The 19,597-nt window shown below is 32.6% G+C and overlaps 1 protein-coding gene across 1 annotated transcript in view; it reads right to left on the reverse strand.

Moving 5' to 3' along the window:
- Positions 1 to 19,597, reverse strand: part of PTPRD (protein tyrosine phosphatase receptor type D) — a 2,806,204-nt gene that overhangs the window by 1,708,634 nt on the left and 1,077,973 nt on the right. The window contains 1 exon segment of the mRNA XM_074282898.1: positions 3,776 to 3,817. The gene's annotated coding sequence lies outside the window, so the exon portion shown is untranslated.

Genomic DNA, 19,597 nt, shown 5'->3' on the forward strand with positions numbered 1-19,597 from the left:
GATTTTAGAAAGGGCAAACCCAGTATTTTATTGGGCTAGTTATGTTTTCAAGAGTCAATATTAACTTTGGAATTAGAAAGGATGAAAATCAGTCCCCAAAGATGGGAGCCTTCATGTGAAGGTTATTAAAGTCTATCCCAATTGTCACATAGTTTGGAAATACTATTCAAAGAGTAGAGGAATTATTCAACATAAATGGATGGCTTCAAGTTGTTTCCTACATCCAGATCCTAAATGGAATGTAATAGTTTCAGAGTGTGTTTTTATGAAAACTAATCTTACCTTCTCCAAAATGGAGAATACCTCAATAGTCTGAATAAAAGTTTACCAAGAGAAGCATATTTAATTAATCAATTAATACTTATTGAGCACCCTTTGTTCAGTCTTTCAGTCATGTATAACACTTTATGACTCCATCTGTGGTGTTTTTCGCCAAGATAATGGAGTGGCTTACTATTTCTTTCTCCAGCTTATTTCACAGATGAGGAAACTAAGATAATCAGAGTTAGTGTGGGTCCACACTTTCTTCTTTCTATTTCTAGATGTGGCACTCTATCTAATGTACCACTTAAGTGCCTTCATTTGATAAACAGAGCTTCTACTAAATACTGAGAGATCCTATTTTCAATCACTTGGCTCAAAAAATTTTCCTTGGCCTTTGCAACAAAAGTAGGATGAATGTCATTCTGTTTAATGAGAAAAATAGGCTCATGGTCTACTTGACAGAGATTAAAATATTCTTCAGATTAGCAAACTACCAAAACACAGTAATCACAAGACAAGTAAAAATGCAGAATTGCAAAAAAATCCATACCATATTAGTAAACACAAACATGTTTTACTGATCTCATGGTATCAATAAACATATCCACCTTTTAAAAAGCATTCACAAAATTCAGCTTTTTTTAAGAGTCCAAAATAATAAACATTACATTATTAGCATACTTTGACATTTAACAAAATATTAAACTAAGCTTTCATTGATTATCATTTGTTTTTAAAATTTGTATTCAAGTCTCTTTGATCCAACTTATGACTTCTGCAATTTTCTAGACAAAATATATTAAATAGCTAAGAAAAGTTATATGGAAGGCAGTATGTTTAGATACATTAAAGTAGAGGATTTGAAGTTAGGAAGATCTATCTTCAAATCTTGGTCAGACAGTCCCATGACTAACTATGATTGGGCAAAAATCATTAAGGCTCTTTCAGTTTCAGTTTCTTTATCTGTAAAATTGAGACATTCTATTATTCATCTATCTCACAGATTTGTTATAAGAATTAAATGCAACAATATAGTTAGCTTTGTTAACAATATTATATGTTAGGCATTATGTAAGTGCTAGAGAAATAAAATAAAAATGAAACAAAACCCCTTCTCAAGGAACTTATATTCTTTTGTAGAGAAATATATTTATGTATAAGTATAAATTCTAGATAATTTCAGAGATAGGCAGTAAGGCACTATCATATGAGAAATCATAGAAATTAAAAAATAAGTCTGTAAACAAGTCAAACACACAAAAAATATCAGCTCTCAATAGGAATCTGAAGACAGTGTTCACACTGCCTCAGTTGTTTCCCCTGTAATTCATTTCCAGTCATTTAATAGCTCAGTGATTCAATCTCTCAGCAAAGGTGTGATAAATCCTAACAATTTGTATCTAGAATATTTGAGAAATAAAAATGTTATCATGCCTGAAGGAAAAACAAGGTAAACAGTTTTATATGTGTATGTGACATGTGTATATGTATATATGTGTGTGTATGCTTGTGTATGTATATATATGTGGGTATATGCATATGTATATATATGTATACACACACATTTTTACATATAATTTTATGTTATGAAGAGGTAATTTGGTGTATATACAATCCCATGCCTGATTATGAAAAAATCTTAACCATAAAAATAATAAGAAATAAAGATCAAATCTAATTTGTGGAAAAATTATTTTAAAATATTTTATTCTTATAATGAGGAGAAATAAAGAAAATGACAAATATTTTAAATTGCTCTAACATTAATAAATAATATTGATGATAATAACTAATATTTCTAACCAAGACATCCAGGAATGTATCCCATTAGATACATTTTTCTTCCTCTAGGGAAGGAAATCCAAAAACTTTCCTCAATAACCCAATGTATGTTTAAAATCCTTCCTATATCTAATGTAAGTCCCCCACCTACTCTTGTAATTCATTTCTCTGTTATCTCCTCAATGCAGGAAGAGAATAGATGTGTAATCAGAGATCATTATTCAATTCTCCTTCAACTTCCTTATCCACAGGCTATACTCGTATTTCCTTCACTTTTTCCTCACAAGCTCTATTTTCCAATTCTTTAATCATCTTCATGGCTTTCTTTTGAATTTTTCCTAGAGTTTAAAGTTCCTACACATTATAACTCTATGGATCTTAGCTTTTACTTTTTTTCTTTAGAAATCAAACTACATTTGGGAACGCATAGAGTTCATTTCCAACTAGTTTCCCACCTAGATATTTTTTTACTTGTACTAGCTGCACTTTTCCTACTGAAACCCATGCTCTTTCATTGTCCTTGACATCAACCATTCTGAATTCTAATTGGATGCTTCTTTTTTCTCCCTTCCCCAATTGCTTTTTTTAATGTTCTGTTCTGTGCAAACATAACAAATATGTTTTTCTTCCCAATATGTTTTCTTTTCACCTTATTAAATTATTAAGAACACTAAAGTATCCCCCCATGTACACATACACAGATATTCTTCTATTCAATAAATAGGGTCACAGGTAACTTTCAAAAGCTATAAATGAAAATATGAAATATAACCCTTGAACCTGATTGTACAAGAATGTTTGTGGCAGCCCTCTTTGTGGTGGACAGAAACTGGAAACTACGTGGATACCCATCAATTGGAGAATGGCTGAATAAATTGTGGTATATAAATATTATGGAATATTATTGTTCTGATAGAAATGACCAACAGGATGATTTCAGAAAGGCCTGGAGAGACTTACCTGATGCTGAGTGAAATGAGTAGGACCAGGAGATCATTGTATACTTCAACAACAATACTATATGATGATCAATTCTGATGGATGTAGCCATTTTTAACAATGAGATGAACCAGATCAGTTCCAATACAGAAGTAATGAACTGAACCAGCTACACCAAGCGGGAGAATTCTGGGAGATGATTATGAACCACTGCATGGAATTCCCAATCCCTCTAATTTTGTCCACCAGCATTTGGATTTCCTTCACAAGCTAATCATACACTATTTCAAAGTCTGATTCTTTTTGTACAGCAAAACAACTGTTTGGACATGTATACATATATTGTATTTAATTTATACTTTAACATATTGAACATGTATTGGTCAACCTTCCATGGGGGGGGGAGGGGAAAAATTAGAACAAAAGGTTTGGCAATTGTCAATGTTGTAAAATTAGCCATGCATATATCTGGTAAATAAAAACTATTAAAAAAAAAAAAAAAAAGAAAAGAAATATAACCTTTGAGTATACCATGTCGATCAAAGAATTTTTCTGGATTTGTTAGTAAATATTTGATATTGAGAATGACCAACAAAAGCTTGTCAACATCAATGGCAGATCTTGATTTCAAATATATTTTTGAATCAAATAAAATAAACTTATATGGCTAATTTTACTTCCTTGGCTCATATAATCAATATTTCATGATTATTTCACCAAAGACTTTCCATTTTATTCTTCATAAGGCAATTAAGGATATATTTTACTTATGTTTTATTAATTGACATACCTGTCTCCAAGGCACATCCTGTTGTCATCTCAGGACAGAGACCTAGTAAAATTTAAAAAAAGTTTTGTTATTGCTTTCGATTAATGAATCTTTACGAATGATAATGGCCATTAGTAATCATTTCTTGCTCTTTATAACTACTTTAAATATAGAAAGTAAAAAAGGAAATAAGTAAAACACATGGTTTGAATGTCTGTCACTGAATCTTAATGTGTAAAGCAGTACTAATTAACCACAATGGAAACAGATTTTTTTATAAGATGTGCTTTATTAGTTTGAAGAAAAAGTCATATCATTCTTTAGACCAATTCAATAGACCTCCTTTGTAAGTATGAGAGAGTACTTGTGTGTATGAGAGAGAGTGAGAGAGCAAGCGAGCAAGAGAGAGAGACAGAGACAGACACACACACACACACACACACACACACACAGAGAGAGAGAGAAAGAGAGAGAGAGAGAGAGAGAAAGCGAGTGTCTAAAAGTCACAAAATAATTGGTCACCTTCAATCTTGAAAGAGACTGTATAATCATCTAAAATATTAAATCATTTTTCTTTATATTTTAAGTGGCTTTCCTTTCAGAAAAGAAGGTAGCAATTTTTACATAGTGAGAATAAATGATACACAGCAGAAAAATATTTAAAGTATTTTCAGGATTATTGCAGTTTGTTCTTCTATATGCATTCTATATTCCAGCCAAATGAGTCTTTCTGTTACCTGTGCATGACTCTCCTTTCATAACCATGTATTTTCAAAGGTTATCTTCTATGTGTGGAATACATTCTGTTCTTTCATACCACACATATGAATGTGCACTTTTAAATTTCAAATGTATGAAGAATCAGTAATTTTGCTCTGAAATTTTAGAATCTCAGCCAGACAGCTTGAAACATTGTTTTGAAAAAACAAACAAAATTGAAAAACAAACAAACAAAAAAACAGGCCCAACCAAAGAATAAAAATAAAGTCACTTTCTGGAATGGAAAGCACTATGCATATACCAGCAATGAGAAGAGCAGAAAAAGAGTCCCAGTTTTCCTACTCAATCATTTTCAACACAGAAAAATTGATTAAACTTTATGCAGCTTCATTCCTCATTTGTAAAATGGAGATAACTCCCTGGAGATAACTATCTCAGAATGCATTATGAGGACAAAATCCAACATATAACGTGGTAACTTGCATGTAGTAACATTTAAAATTATAGTTGAATTGGAAATGTATTGAGGCTATAAAAAGCTATATGTTAACTTATAGTTGTGTAATGTTCTTGTTTGGTTTTCTGGGGTCTCGGAGCAGCATTCTTTTCAGTTGAGTAATCATCACAAGAATAGCCAGATGTTAAAGTCCAAAAGTCTTTATTGTCTCCTTTTCCTGGTGCTCAGCAAGCTTTCTCATGGCCTTCAGAGGGGACTTGGTTTTCAGTGGAGAAAATTCAGGACAGGCCAGTCACCACAATGCTGATGAAGATAGAAATGAATCTCTCTCTCCTTGCCTCCAAGAGCTTGAGCTCCCTATCTCCAGTCTGCTTACTTTCTCTGGTCTTAAGTCTGAGTCAGAGGGCTTTTATTTCAGCTTCCAAGTCATCACAAAGGTGGACGATGGAATGAACCTGTCTCTGCCTCCCAGTTTAAATACTCTACACTGAGTGTAAACCATTATATTACTAGGAAACCATTATTTGTTGTAAGATTAAATCAATCATACTGAATTTAGAGAACTATTAATCACCATGCTAAATTAGATAACCATTGTCTTATCACTGCCACTGACTTAACACCTTATAAGAATGCTTGTTTCAAGTTTAGAGTTCTGGTCCATTATAGTTATTTATTTATTTATTTATTTGGTCAGATTGTGATAAGGAAAGAGCTTTATGACCCTTAAAGTTAAAGAGAAATAAGAGTAATTGTCATCTTCACCCTGTTTCAGGTCTTTAGTACTTCTCCCTTGGAATGGCAAAATAGCTTCTTGTCTGATATTCCTTCTTCAAGGCTCTCCTCTAACCTATTTTCCACAAAGCTGCAAAACAGACTTTTCTAAAATATAAAATTGACTCTGTCACTTCCTTGCCTAATAAACTCCAGAGGCTCCTTATTTTCTCTGACATTAAACACAAACTGTTCTAGCATTTAAATGCCTTCACTCTCTCACACATCTTACTTTCTTGCTTTATTTTCCATTATTCTCCATTATACACTACATAATTTAGGGGATATGGCAATCTGTACATACAATGCTTGATTTCAGATCTCATGTCCTTTGCACAGAATCTCCATGTCTGGAAGGCACTGTTTCCTCACCACTCTTTCTTTGAGTTTCTATTTTTCTTTAAAAACACAACCCAAACACAATCTTCCTCATGAAACTCTTCCTTAGCCTTCTTTTTAGCTGCTAGTGACTCTCCATTCCCCTCAAATATTGTGTTTCATTTATATTTTCTATCTACATATATATGTACAGGTTGTTTTCCTTGAAAGATAATGACCACTTTTCAGATAGGGACTATGTCATTTCTGTCTTTGTTTCTGCAGTACTAAGCATAGTACTTGGCACTTAGTAAATATTTAATAAGTGTCTGTTCAAGAGGGCCTTCCAGAGATGGAGCCAAGAAAACAGTAAAGCCAGGAAGTTATTCAAACTCTCCTAGTTTACCTCAAAAACAACATGAAACCAAGCATCTGAACAAAATCTAATGGAATGAAACCACTCACCAGTTCCAAAATGTATTGGAAAAATATCAAGAAAGATCATTCTCACTGGGGTGAAAAGGGTGTTCTTCCCAGTTCAGATATAGTCTAAGTCAGCCAGTGAGAGGGTCTTAATCATGACAGATCACCAGCTGAGACTCCCAGTATTGCTTGGCACAGTAGAGAAGCAGAACAGTGGGGTAATCTCCATTCCCAGCTCAGAAGTCAAATTCTGAGAAACCAGCTTTATCCTGGAAAGATCAGATAAAGCTAATCCCTGCAAACATAAGAGGCTTCAAAGCCAAAACTCAGAGCTGGACATGAAGTTTAGGACCTAGACTCCTTTACTCCAGAGCTGGATCATTAAAGTAAAAAAAAAAAAAAAGAGGAAATACTAAAAGAAAAAGGAAGACAATGAACAAGAAACAGAAAAACAAACAAACAAATAAACATAGAAAGCTACTATAGTGATAGGGAAGACCAAAACACCAATTCAGATGAGGACAAAATGTGCACAGAGGAAATTTCAAAGAGTACTATGAATTGGTTTCAAGCTCAAAGAGGCTTCTTGGAAGGACTCATAAAAGATTTTAAAAGGCAAATAAGAGAGGTAGAAGAAAAAATGAGAAAAGAAATGAGAGATATGCAAAAAAGAGTCAAAAGCTTGGAAAAGGAAAGCAATTCATTAAAAAAAAAGTTGGCCAAATGCAAAAAGAAAACAAATCACTGAAGAAAACACTTTCAAAAGTAGAATTAATGAAATTGAAAAAGAGATATAAAAGCTAACTGAAGAAAATCACATTAAAACTAGAATGGGGAAAATGGAAGTTAATGATTTCATGAGACATCAAGAATTAGTTAAACAAACTAAAATGAATGAAAAATGGAAGAAAATGTAAAATACCTCATTTGAAAAACAACTGACCTGTAAATAGGACAATGATATCTGTAATTCTTGAAAACTGTGTGTTACTGGGGCAAATGTGGTAGGGGGGTATCGGTGACGGGAACTATAGTCATGGAATATTACCAGACCATAAACTTTGCATCTAGCATTAGATGGTGACCAGGTGGCTAGAGAAGCGAATGACCCCCACGCTTGTAAACACATAGCCATGGTATTGTATTAACCACAGAGATGTCTCAGGGCTTAACGACCCTAGAGACTCAGATAAGAATTGTAACCACAGGATGCTCTTTCCCCTCCTCCTCCTGGAATGTCTGATCCTTCCTGCAGTCCCCTCCATACCCTTTCTCACAGGTAGCACATACCTTTACTCTCCCCTGCCCCCTTTTCCCCTCCCAACTTTGTCCTCATGTATTGCACCTAGCTCTACCCTATATAACTTGAGCTGTTTCCATCAATAAATGAGACCTTGACAAGATCTGCTTGGTCTCCCTCTTCTTTCTCGCCCATTCTCCCCCAGGCTGGATCCTCCTCTATTCCCCACGAATGACTGAGTCTCACAGGACGGGACAGGGGGGCATCTCATGGACAGAGGATGTAGTTGTGAATGGACTCTTGATATAATGAAAAAGACATTAGTGAGTAAAAATAGGACTGTACTGGGAGAATGGGAAAGAGGAGGTATAGTGAGACAGATTAGATCACATTAAGAGGCACAAAACCCTACTACAATCAAGGGGGGAAAGGAGGGGAGATTAGCATTGTCTGAAACTTGATCTCATCAATTTTGGCTCAAAGAGGGGATCACTTAATTGGGTATAGAAACTTATCTAACGCTATAAAAAAGTAGAACAGAAAAAAAAAGGGAGGGGCTAGATAAAAGGGAGGCAGAAATACTAGGAAAAAAAGTTAGAGAAAGGGAAGAGGTGATAAAAGACTATGTAGTACTTGGGGTGGATTAAAAAAACAAAATAATATTAAGGAGAGTGGAAAAAGAGAACAAAAGTGGAGAAAATAGAATGGAGAGAAATATAGAGCTGGTAATCATAACTTACTTTGAATGTGATGAACTCTCATAAAATGCAAGTAAATAGCAAAATGGATTAAAAAACAGAATCCTACAATATATTGTTTATGAGAAACACATCTGACACAGAAAGACACATATAAAGTAAAGGTAAAAGACTGGAGCAGAATTTATTATGCTTCAGCTGAAGTAAAAAAAAAAAAAAGCAGGGGTAGCAATTCTGCTCTCATATAAAACAAAAGAAAAATAGATCTAATTAAAAGAGATAAACAAGGAAAATGCATTTTTATAGTATTTTTACTTTTTAAAATTTTTATTTAAAGAAATGGAATAAAAAAAAAAAAACAGAAAAGAACAAAATAAAAGAGATCATTGTCATGTGCCTAGCAGAACATCAGGGAGAATTCAACAACATATATAATAACAAATGTCAGTTGATGAAAGTATGTGTATATATATATATATATATATATATATACATATATATATATATATATATATATATATATATATACATATATATATATGTATATATATATATATATATATATATTAGTAGAAGAAATTATATTAATGAGTGTTCATCTTTATTTTGTCCCCATTTCATTCCTCCCACCATCCCCAAGCAGGTTATAGTTAAAAAAGGATCTATTTATATAGAGATATGTAGATACACACACACACACACACACACACACACACACACACACACACTCATACCCTTACACATATTCACACACCTATCTTTTCTCCCCAATTGATTTTTTTGCTAATTCTATTTCTAACTTGCCTTGCTATCATTTAACCTCCTCCCATTCATGGAACTCTCCCTTGTCTTCTTACCTCACCCTTTGCTTCACTGTGTCTATCCCTTCCCCCTTATTTCTTTACAGATTTTGGAGGGTGCTATACCCTTCATAGTATATGTGTAGTGTTGCCTATTTTTCCATTCCTTATGTGAGTAGGTTTTCAGAACTATGAGCCCTCCTCCCCCCTCTAATACCTCTGTGCCTATTCATCCTCTGCACCTTATTTGTATGATAAAATAATAATTTTTACCTTAATTCAGCCCCAATCTTTCTTTTGAGCTGTCATATTGTTGATGTCAATCTTAAACATATGATATACATTTCCCATGTTTAAAAAATATAAACAATTTGTACATGTTGAATTCCTTGAAACTGATCTTTGGTATTGGTTCTTATATGTTAAATTTTCTGTTAGTTTGGGTTTGGTAGATACAAAGTCCTGAAAATCTGTACATTTTTTTTCCCATACAGTATTATAGATATTGCTGGATATGATATTTTTGGCCACAAGTCTAGTTATTTTGATTGTTGGTAGATATGATTCTAGCACTTGCAATCTTTTATTATAGCTGCTGATAAGTTATGTACAATTCTAATAGTAGCTCCAGCATATTTTTTTCTTGTATCTTGTAACATGCAAAATTTTCTCTTTGGGCTGAGGGTTTCAAAATTTGGCAATAATGTTCCTATGATTACTAGTGGATTTTTTTCTATTTCTAATTTTAAAAGAGATATTTTCATCTTTGAGACTCTGTATATCCTTTTCTAGGTAGTAAACTTGCTTTTTCATAATCACCTTGATTTTCTTGGATGCTTTTTATTTTGCTTTTAGCAGCCTTTGCAGTAGCAAAGAATTGGAAAATGAGTAGATGCCCACCAATTGAGGAATAGCTTAATAAACTGTTATATGAGGATAATAAAATATTATTGTTCTATAAAAATGATGAACAAGCTGATTTTAGAAAGGTCTGGAAAAAATTTTTCACATACTGATGCTGAGCAAAGCACAAAGAACCAGGAACACCTTGTTCAAAATAACAGCAAGAATGTACAATGATCAACTATCAAAGACCTGATTCTTTTCAGTGGTCCAATGATCCAAGCTAATCCTTTTAGACTTTGGATAGAAAATGCCATCTGCATCCTGACAAAGAATTATGGAGATTGAATATAAATTTGCACATGCTATGTTCACTTCTCTTTTCTGTTTTTTTTCCTCTTTTGTTCTGATTTGTCTCTCCCTGATTTTTCTCTCTACTGTTATTGTATACAATATATTCCTGGCTCTAAAGGAATGTGTATTAGAAATAAATAAATCAAAAGGAATTCCAGAGCCAGAGATTCTTAACTCTATAAAAATTAATGTCTACTTATTATTATTTTAATCTTGTTCTCATCATATTTGATAAATTATCAATACAAATGAGCCTGGGAAAATTTCTATTCTGATATTATTCCTTTATATTTAATGTTTTGTTGTCTATTGTACAAATTGATAAAAAATAGTTTCTTGTGACTAAGTAAAAGTATTGCAATAGAAATTCATTTTCTGTGCATTTATTCACTGAAGGTATGTTCAGGAGAACTGTAGTGGCTCAAAGGACAAATGATATGCCAATAACTCTTTCTGTTCCTATGTGATTTTGATTTCCTATTCTTGGTCTCTTTATTTTGCAAGCTTTTTGTTCCACATAGATTAGCATTTCTGGGTGCTTGGTAAAGTGGCTTCTTTTTTATTAAAAAAATACTGGACTTAAATTTCTGTGGACCAATATTATGTCTAGGCTACTGTGGGCAGCAATTCTGTCTACAATAATTTTGCAGATCTCATGTGTTTTTTTTTTTTTTTTTAATTAAGTCCTGTATAACAGTAGTGTCTAGCTGAAATAGAATGGCACCACCATTGCATGTAAGAATCCTTGTTGGCCACTTATTAACTTTGTTAAAGAATATAATTTTATTTATAGTGTTTTAAAATTTGTATTTATTCTCTTATACATTTCCCAATTACATTTTAATTTGACCAGACATCACTTGGGAGTGTTTCAGGCTGCATGTGGCCCACAGGCAGTACATTTGACACCTATGCTCTAGGACATGTTAAAAATAGTCTTTTTTTTTTTTTTTTTTTAGTATAAGTAATGTAATCTTGTTTTTTTCTATATATAGAAAGATTCTGATCTATTTCTAATGACTGACTTTTTTCTTGCTAGATATTAAGTACTGTATTTTTTGCAACTAACAGTGAAATTATTCATAATTTCTACCATTTCTTACATATATTGTATTGGTCAATAGATCAAGGCTTCTTAAGGATAACATTTCTGTAAATTCTAGGGGCTATGACATAGTCTAGACTTGACTAAATAAAATCTTTCATTTCTCCAGATACATCCACATAATTCAGTTCACTCTCTCCAGCCTACAAACATGCCTGTACCTTCCCAATCTTGACAACAACAATAATAACTTATTTGATCCTTCCTTTCCTGCTTTGGCTTTATACTTACTATACTCTTTTCTGCTAAATTCCTTGAAGGGGCTATCTACAATAGATACCTGTCTTTTCTTTCCTTTCACTTTCTTCTTAACTCCTAATATTCTAGCTAATGATCTCAGCATTCCCCTGAAACTGATCTCTCCAAAATTAACACCAACCTCTTAGTTGTCAATGAAGATGGGCTTTTTTTTTTTCAAACTTCATTCTCCCCAACTTCCTCATAGCCTGACACTGCTGATTACCATTTTCTCCTATATACTATCTTTTCTCTACATTTTCGGGATACCAGTTCTCCTGCAACCCACCAAATTGCTCCTTCTCAATCTCCTTATCCACATTATACCCTCTCACTCTAAAATGTCCCTTAGGGATCTGTCCTGGATAGTTTCTCTTCTCCCCTTATATTACTTGGTGATCTCATTAGTTCCCATGAATTTAATTGTCATCTCTATGCTGATGATTCCCAATATTACATGTAGTGGTCCACCTCTATATTCACCTCAAATGTTACATATCTAACTGCCTTTCAGACATTTTGATCTGGATTTCCAGTAAATATCATAAATTCATCATATTCAAAATGGAACCCATCATATTTCCCCCAAACCATACCTCTCTCCTATGTACTTTATTGTAGTAGAGAGCAACACTTCTACTCCCCATCCTTTAATCTTACAATTTAGATATCATTCTCAACTCCTCACTATTTTTCACTTTGCCATATCCATTCTGTTGCTAAGGCCTTTTTATTTGGCTTTTGCAAGACCTCTCATTTTTTTCCCCTCTCCTTTCCCCTGATACTACCTTCACTCTGTTACAGCCTTTTATCCTCACCCATGGACTATCACAGTCAAAAAATGGTAGGTCTGCCTGCCTCAAGCTTCTTGCCATTATAATCCATCTCCCATTCAACAAGCAAAATGATTCTTCTAAAGTACAAATCCAGCCAAACTTTATATTTCAAGGGAAGCTATAGTTGGCAGGGATAAAATTGGATATACCTAGCAATACAATTTAACCAAGATATACACAAATTGTAATAATCTTAGAATAGTAGATTATAATAGGATTAGAGAATGACTATACATTGCTTTGCATAAAAGGCACAGACTTTAAATTTTATTCTGTAAACAATAGGTGGTCACTTTTGAGCTGAGGAATAATGTTGCAGGTATATTAGGAACATTACCAAGAACAGATGTACAGGAGAACGTAAACTACTCAATTAACTATTACCCATAGTAAAAGTGAGAAGCATTGAAGGCCCAAATTTAATTCAGTTCAGGAAAAATTACTTTGATTAGTACAAATAAGCTCTTTTTATTATGGATCATTTAAAGTTGTTTTAAAACTTGTCTGGAAATTTAAACTTAGTAATTTATTTGAGAAAAAATGATTTAATTTTCTTTTGTAATTTATCAAAATCTGACTGTGGCAACTGAACTATATAAAATCCAACTCAAATAGAGATGTATTTCTCATGAGAATATTTTCTTAGACATTTACATAAACAAGCAATATGCAAAGCACTTGAACTAAGGCAGATCTTTGAACAAAAATGGAATAGTTACTATTTTATGTAAATTACAGCATAATTTTTCTTTCTCATTTTGCACTCTTGAAAATACTCTCATTACTATCAAAATGCTCAAAGCATTTAACCTTTAAAGTAAGAATGTTTGCTTGATATTGATTTATGAGGAATTACAAGCTAAGAAAACATGCTGTGTTTCATTCAGCTTGTTGATTGCCTTCAAGGATCTTCTTCTCTGCAAAGGCCAAGAAGCTAGGGAATACTTAATTCTTTAAAACAACTTGTCAATTATGGGTAAATATACACAGCTAAAGGAAATGCACTGTTCTGAGAGGAAAAAAAAAATTGGTTTGAAAAACAATTCCACCCATTTATTGTAGACTCAGAAATACCAAACCTACTTGATAGTGCAATAGAGAAGTAACTTGTTAATCCCTTTTAGACTTTTGAGAGTACTAAAGGCAGTGTGATCAGAAAGAGATCTGTGAAGATAATTCACTGTAATCCATTCCCTTTCATACCCTAGAATTTACTAAATGGGAATGATGATGAGGACATCTGCCTCTTAAAAAGTATTAAGGCATAAAAAGTGTTGAACATGTAAAAGTGCATATTGTTCTTTAATGAAAGAGACTCTTTAGAATAAAGTCAATGGGATTATTAATAATGTCACACTGCCACATTCTGGGGTAATATAAAATCATAGATCATCCAAAGGTCAATCACTAAAAGGCAGCACAATGAGATGGAAATGACCCTAGATTTTTTTTAGCTAGAACATCTAAATTCCAGACCTAGTTTTGCTATTTACTTTATGTGTAAATTTATTCAAAGTCACTTAATCTCAATTTCCTCATCTTCAAACTGAAGGAATTGCAATGGATAATCTCCTTTCTAATCTAAATTTAACATCTTGTGGCAGATTTCTAAATTGAACTTGAAGGCATAGAATAACTAGTAGTTTCCAGAATGATCTATAGCTATACTCAACACATCATTATGCTCAGAGCTTGGTCAGACATCAAAGATGCCAAGGTCATCGACATGCCATTGCCAGTTATCTTGACTTTAGTCCTGCTACTGAACTTTGATGACTCTGGAAGAGAGAATAAGGTTGATGACTTTACTTGGTTTCACTGAAATCCAATTCATAAGCAAGTTGGTTATCACCTGAGATGTTGTTGGTCCTCTTCAAAAATGAAGAATAAACAATAATTGTGAGTTCAAAATAATTTATTTAATTCTGTCAACATCTGTTCCAAAATGTAGGATCCAGAAGTAAACACAATATTCCAATATGATATAATATGAGCACAATAAAAAAGTCTTATAACAACTCTCTCATTCTGAACATTGTTTCTATTAATTAATTGACAAAGAACTTGCTTCAGAATCAAGTAGACTTCAGTTAAAATTATCCATACTACTCTGATTATAAATTAAAAATCAGATTCCAATATTCTTTATTTAAGGAATTCCTTATTGGGAATTCCCTATAACAGTGATATCACATGTCTAAAAAAAGAGGAGCATGCTACTTTGTATTAGGTTTCCATACCACTGTTAACTATTATTAAATTTGTAAAGCAAAATAAATCATCGGGTAGCAGGGCAAATTCCAGAGTTTTAAGTAATACAAGCTTGGTGTTAAGATAAAGATGTGAATCCAACAAAATAGCTAAGGATGAAGATAAAATTTGGCAGATCTTATGGAACTTAAATGACTAAAATTCAACAGGAATCATTTCCTTGAAGCTTTGTGGTCTTTAATTTATTATAAAACATATCCATGGTATTGGGGCATCAGGTTGCCACTAGGGAACAGATTTTTCATACTGCCAATTTTTTCCTGCTTCAAGTTTTTTGTCATTTTGTTGCTGTGGATACTTTCTTGGATAGTGCAGATCACAAGTTCTCTACAACTTAGAAGATGATGTTTGTGAGTCCCTGTAACTGAAAGTTTTATCACCTTGCCATGAAATTCATAATGAGCCTCTGTAAACTTAGTTGGTATAACTTTCTGATAATAAGAATTATAGCACAAAGCCTTTATGAGAGAACTTTGGAGAGGCTGGAAAGGCTGGTTCTGAACTCTATTAGAATATTAAAAATTATATGTCATTCACCAATTGATAAACAGTGAAAGGATATCAATAGGCAATTTTCAGACAAAGAAATCAAAGCTACCTATAGTCATATGAAAAAAAAATACTCATCACTATTGATTAGAGAAATGAAAATTTAAACAACTCAGGTATTACATCACACCTATCACATTGGCAATTATGACAGAAAAAGAAAATGTTAAATATTAAAAGGGATGTGGGCTAAGTTGGATATAATGTTTGATTACATTACATGTAGATATGATTAATTAATTAGTCAAGTTGTGAATTGATTCAAGCATTCTGAAGAGCAATTTGGAACTATGTAAAGAGAATTATAAAACCATGTATACTCTTAGACCACTACTAAGAGTGTATCCCAAACAGGTCAAAGAAAAAAGGAAAATGACTTATATGTACAAAAATATTTATAGCCACTTTTTGTGGTAACAAAGAATTGGAAATTAGAGGGATGCCCATTAATTGCAGAATGAGAACAAATTGTGTTATATAATTATGATGGAACTTTATTGTGCTATGAGAAATGATGAGGAGGATGATTTCAGAAAAATCTGGAAAGACATAAGAACTGATATAAAGTAGAGTGAGCAGAACAAGGAGAACATCATACATAATAATATTATAATGATGATCAACAGTGAGTATCTTAGCTATTCTCAGCAATACAATGATCCAAGACAATATTCCCAAGAATTCATGATGAAAAATGCTATTTCCCTCTAGAGAAAGAATGGATAGAGTCTGAATAAAGATCAAAGAATATTATTTTTCTTTTTAATTTTAAAAAAAACTTAAATGAAAAAAATGTCACATGCACAACAGAATATAGGACAGGATTCAAAATATGTAATAATAAATAACTACTTCAAAAAAGCATATATAATAATAGAACACATTATATTTATAACCATCCATAATTTCTTTGCTTTCCTGTAGGTTTTCTCTTGTTCTATGTTGTGCACTTTTTACTTCATTATTTTTTCCCCTTTCTTCCCCCTCAACTTCTCTAAGCAGACCATAGTTAAGCACAGACATATTTATGCTTACATATATGCATATATATATGCATACATACATATACATATATATGCATGCACATATATACATAGACAAATGCATACATATGTATATATTTTTCTCTTTTTTCCTATTCCTGCTAACTCTTATATGTTACTTCTATCCACTAGCTTATCTTACTGTTATTTAACTTGCCCCTTCCTTGCCCAAAGGATCCCCCTAGAATGTTCTCCTCTCATCCTTTCCCTCCCTCTTTGTCCCTTTTCCATTAATCTACACAGATTATCCCACTCTCCATTAATCTCTATATCCTTCTATGCTCTATCTTATACTATCCCTTCCCCTTCTTGTTTCTTTATAGATTCGAGGGGATGTTATACTCTTCTAGGTACATACATAAGTATGTATGTGTATATTATTCTCTCTTTAACCTGTTCTTGATATGAATATTATTTCAGCCCTCCTCCCCCACCTATGTTCTCTATCAGTTCTTGCTTACATCTCATTTATGTAGCATAATTACTGTTTTTGCCTTTTCCTACATGGTTTTGCTTTTTAGAATCACATCACAGTCAACTCTACCCCAATCTTTTTGGACTATCCAATTACTAATTACAATCTTATACATATAGTTTACATTTTCATGTGTAAAACACAATTTGTCTATATTGAGTTCATTGATATTAATCTTTGAGGTTGGAAACAAAATCCAGAAAATCTGCCAGTTCATTGAATAATCATTATTTTTTATTGAGTATTATACATGATTTTGCTGGATACAACATTTTCAGGTATAACCTTAATGTTTTTGATTGTCAATATAGTATTCAGGTACCTATAGTCTTTTACTGTAACCACTTATAGGGCTTGTTTTGTTTAGTTTTTTTTTTTTTTATTTGCTTGTAAAACTTTCTCTTTGATCTGGGGGTCTCAAAATTTAGCAATAATGTTCCTGTAGGTTTTCTTTGTAGAATCTCTTTTAGTTGGAGATTGCCATATTTTTAAAAATATAATTCTACTGTTTCCTCTTCTTTTATTACTTCAGACCAATTTTCTATAATTATTTCTTGTATCAAAATGGTGGTTATGGGGATGGCAGAGTGGTTCTTCTTCCTTCTTCTTTTGATCATAGCTTTCAGGTAATACAATTATTTTTATATTTTCTCTTCTTGATCTGTTCTCTACATCTGTTATTTTTCTTATGATCTCTCTCTCTCTCTCTCTCTCTCTCTCTCTCTCTCTCTCTCTCTCTCTCTGTCTCACACACACAAAGACACTTTTTGTTTCATTCTTTATATTTTCTTTTATCATTTCTTGGTCTCTTATAATTTCACTGTTTCCCTTTGCCCGATTCTAATTTTCAGAGTGATTTTTTTCCCCTTAAGACTGGATCTCTTTTTCTAGTTGGTTGACTTTTTTTTTTTCATAATTTTTTTTTCTTAGATGTTTCTTTTTTCCCTTTAGTTATTCTTCAATTTCTCTTTTTTGGTCTTTAAAGTCTTTTTTTTTTTTTTTTTTTTGAGCTCTTCTATAAATTCTTTGTGACAGGTCACCATTTAACATTACTATTGAGGTAAGAGGCTTTTTTTTTTTTACTTCAGTATCCTCCTCTGAAGATGAACACCATTCTTCCTTCTTCCCATGGTAACTTTCTTCCTCCATTACCTGCTCCAATTTTATTTGTTTTGTTTTTTAAAAGAGATTATTAATGTAATCACCTCTAATCTTTAGGTAGCAGAAATAGTGCCTCCAGTTTCTGGCCTGGAACTCAAAATAAAGAACTACACCTTCCTATAAATTCTCAAAGCTAGCAGCTTCCCTGCTCCAATATACTCAGGGGTGTACTTGGTCCCTTCGCATCCAAGGCACAGCTGTACCTGAAATTCTTTATCAACAGAGATTCACTCAGTCTTTCCAGACTCAGACTCCCAAATCCTCACCGTCCAGGATGTAAAACTTTGGACTGAAGCTACTTTAGAACCCAGATAGCCCTAGAACTCCCAGCTTGATTTTTAGCACAGCTAGCCTGAAAATATTTACACTTCACACAGATCAAATCTCCTCCTGGGTGTTTCTTTCAATATCTTCAAATTGTCCCAGGGGGAACTAATGTACTGTCCCAGCTCCTCTTTGTTTTTTACTGAAGTCAATTTTGTTTTGTTTGTGGGGAGAAATGTGAGAGCTTGGAATTTTCTGACCTATCCCCCTCCCCCACATCTTCCAAAATCCTCTCCAAAGCATAGTATTTTTCACTGATTTTTTTCCACAATTTTTTTTTTCTTTTTGGTCTGTGTTTTCTTTCACAACATAATTAATATGGAAATGTGTTTTAGTATTATTGCACAGGACAAGCTATATCAAATTATTAATTGTTGGAGGAGAGGGAAGAAGAGAATTCGGAACTTTACATTTTAATAAGAAAGTGATAAAAAACTTTTTTAGATGCAGTTATGAAAATATTAAAAATAACCTTGGAGAACCTATAAAGATACCCATGTTACATGGACCACTGAAATGAGATTTTCTTAAAGATTGTCAGCTAAAAGGATATATTTATAGTGAGCAAGAACTAGACATGGAAGGGGCAATATATGTATTTACATATAGATAGTGACCATAGTGATAGTGCGATTTCTTTTTTAATTGTCTATTTGTTTGTCTCAAAAAACACTAATGAGAATTCATTAAAAATTAGACTCTATTGTCCTTTAAATTTTGATTATTCTTAGACATAGTATAGTAATATAGTCTATGAATGAAATTAATACAAAAATGTCAACTGAAAAAAGCAAAAACTTTCTACCAAATATCTCTGATAATGTCTTGATAGATAAGACATACAGACAACTAACAGAAAGATATGTCAAATCTCTAATAGATAAGTGATCAAAATATAATAAAATATTCTCAAAATAATTGTGGAGTATAAAAACATGTGAAACAGTTCTGAATGTACAACAGTAAGAAAAATTCTCATTTAAATCACTCACATTATACCTTACACTTAGGAAATGGTACAATTAAATATAATCTATATTATGGCGATTATAAAAAAAAATAACAGGCACATTAAAGCACTGCTGACAAATCCATGAATTTATCTAATTATTCTGTAAAGTAATTTGGAATTATGTGAAAAAGATAACTTAAGTTTCTTTTATGTTGTGTCCCAGAGGTCAGACTATTAGGAATATACCCAAAGATGACAAGCAA

Source organism: Sminthopsis crassicaudata, chromosome 1, assembly GCF_048593235.1.
Source record: "Sminthopsis crassicaudata isolate SCR6 chromosome 1, ASM4859323v1, whole genome shotgun sequence".
Taxonomy (NCBI): domain Eukaryota; kingdom Metazoa; phylum Chordata; class Mammalia; order Dasyuromorphia; family Dasyuridae; genus Sminthopsis; species Sminthopsis crassicaudata.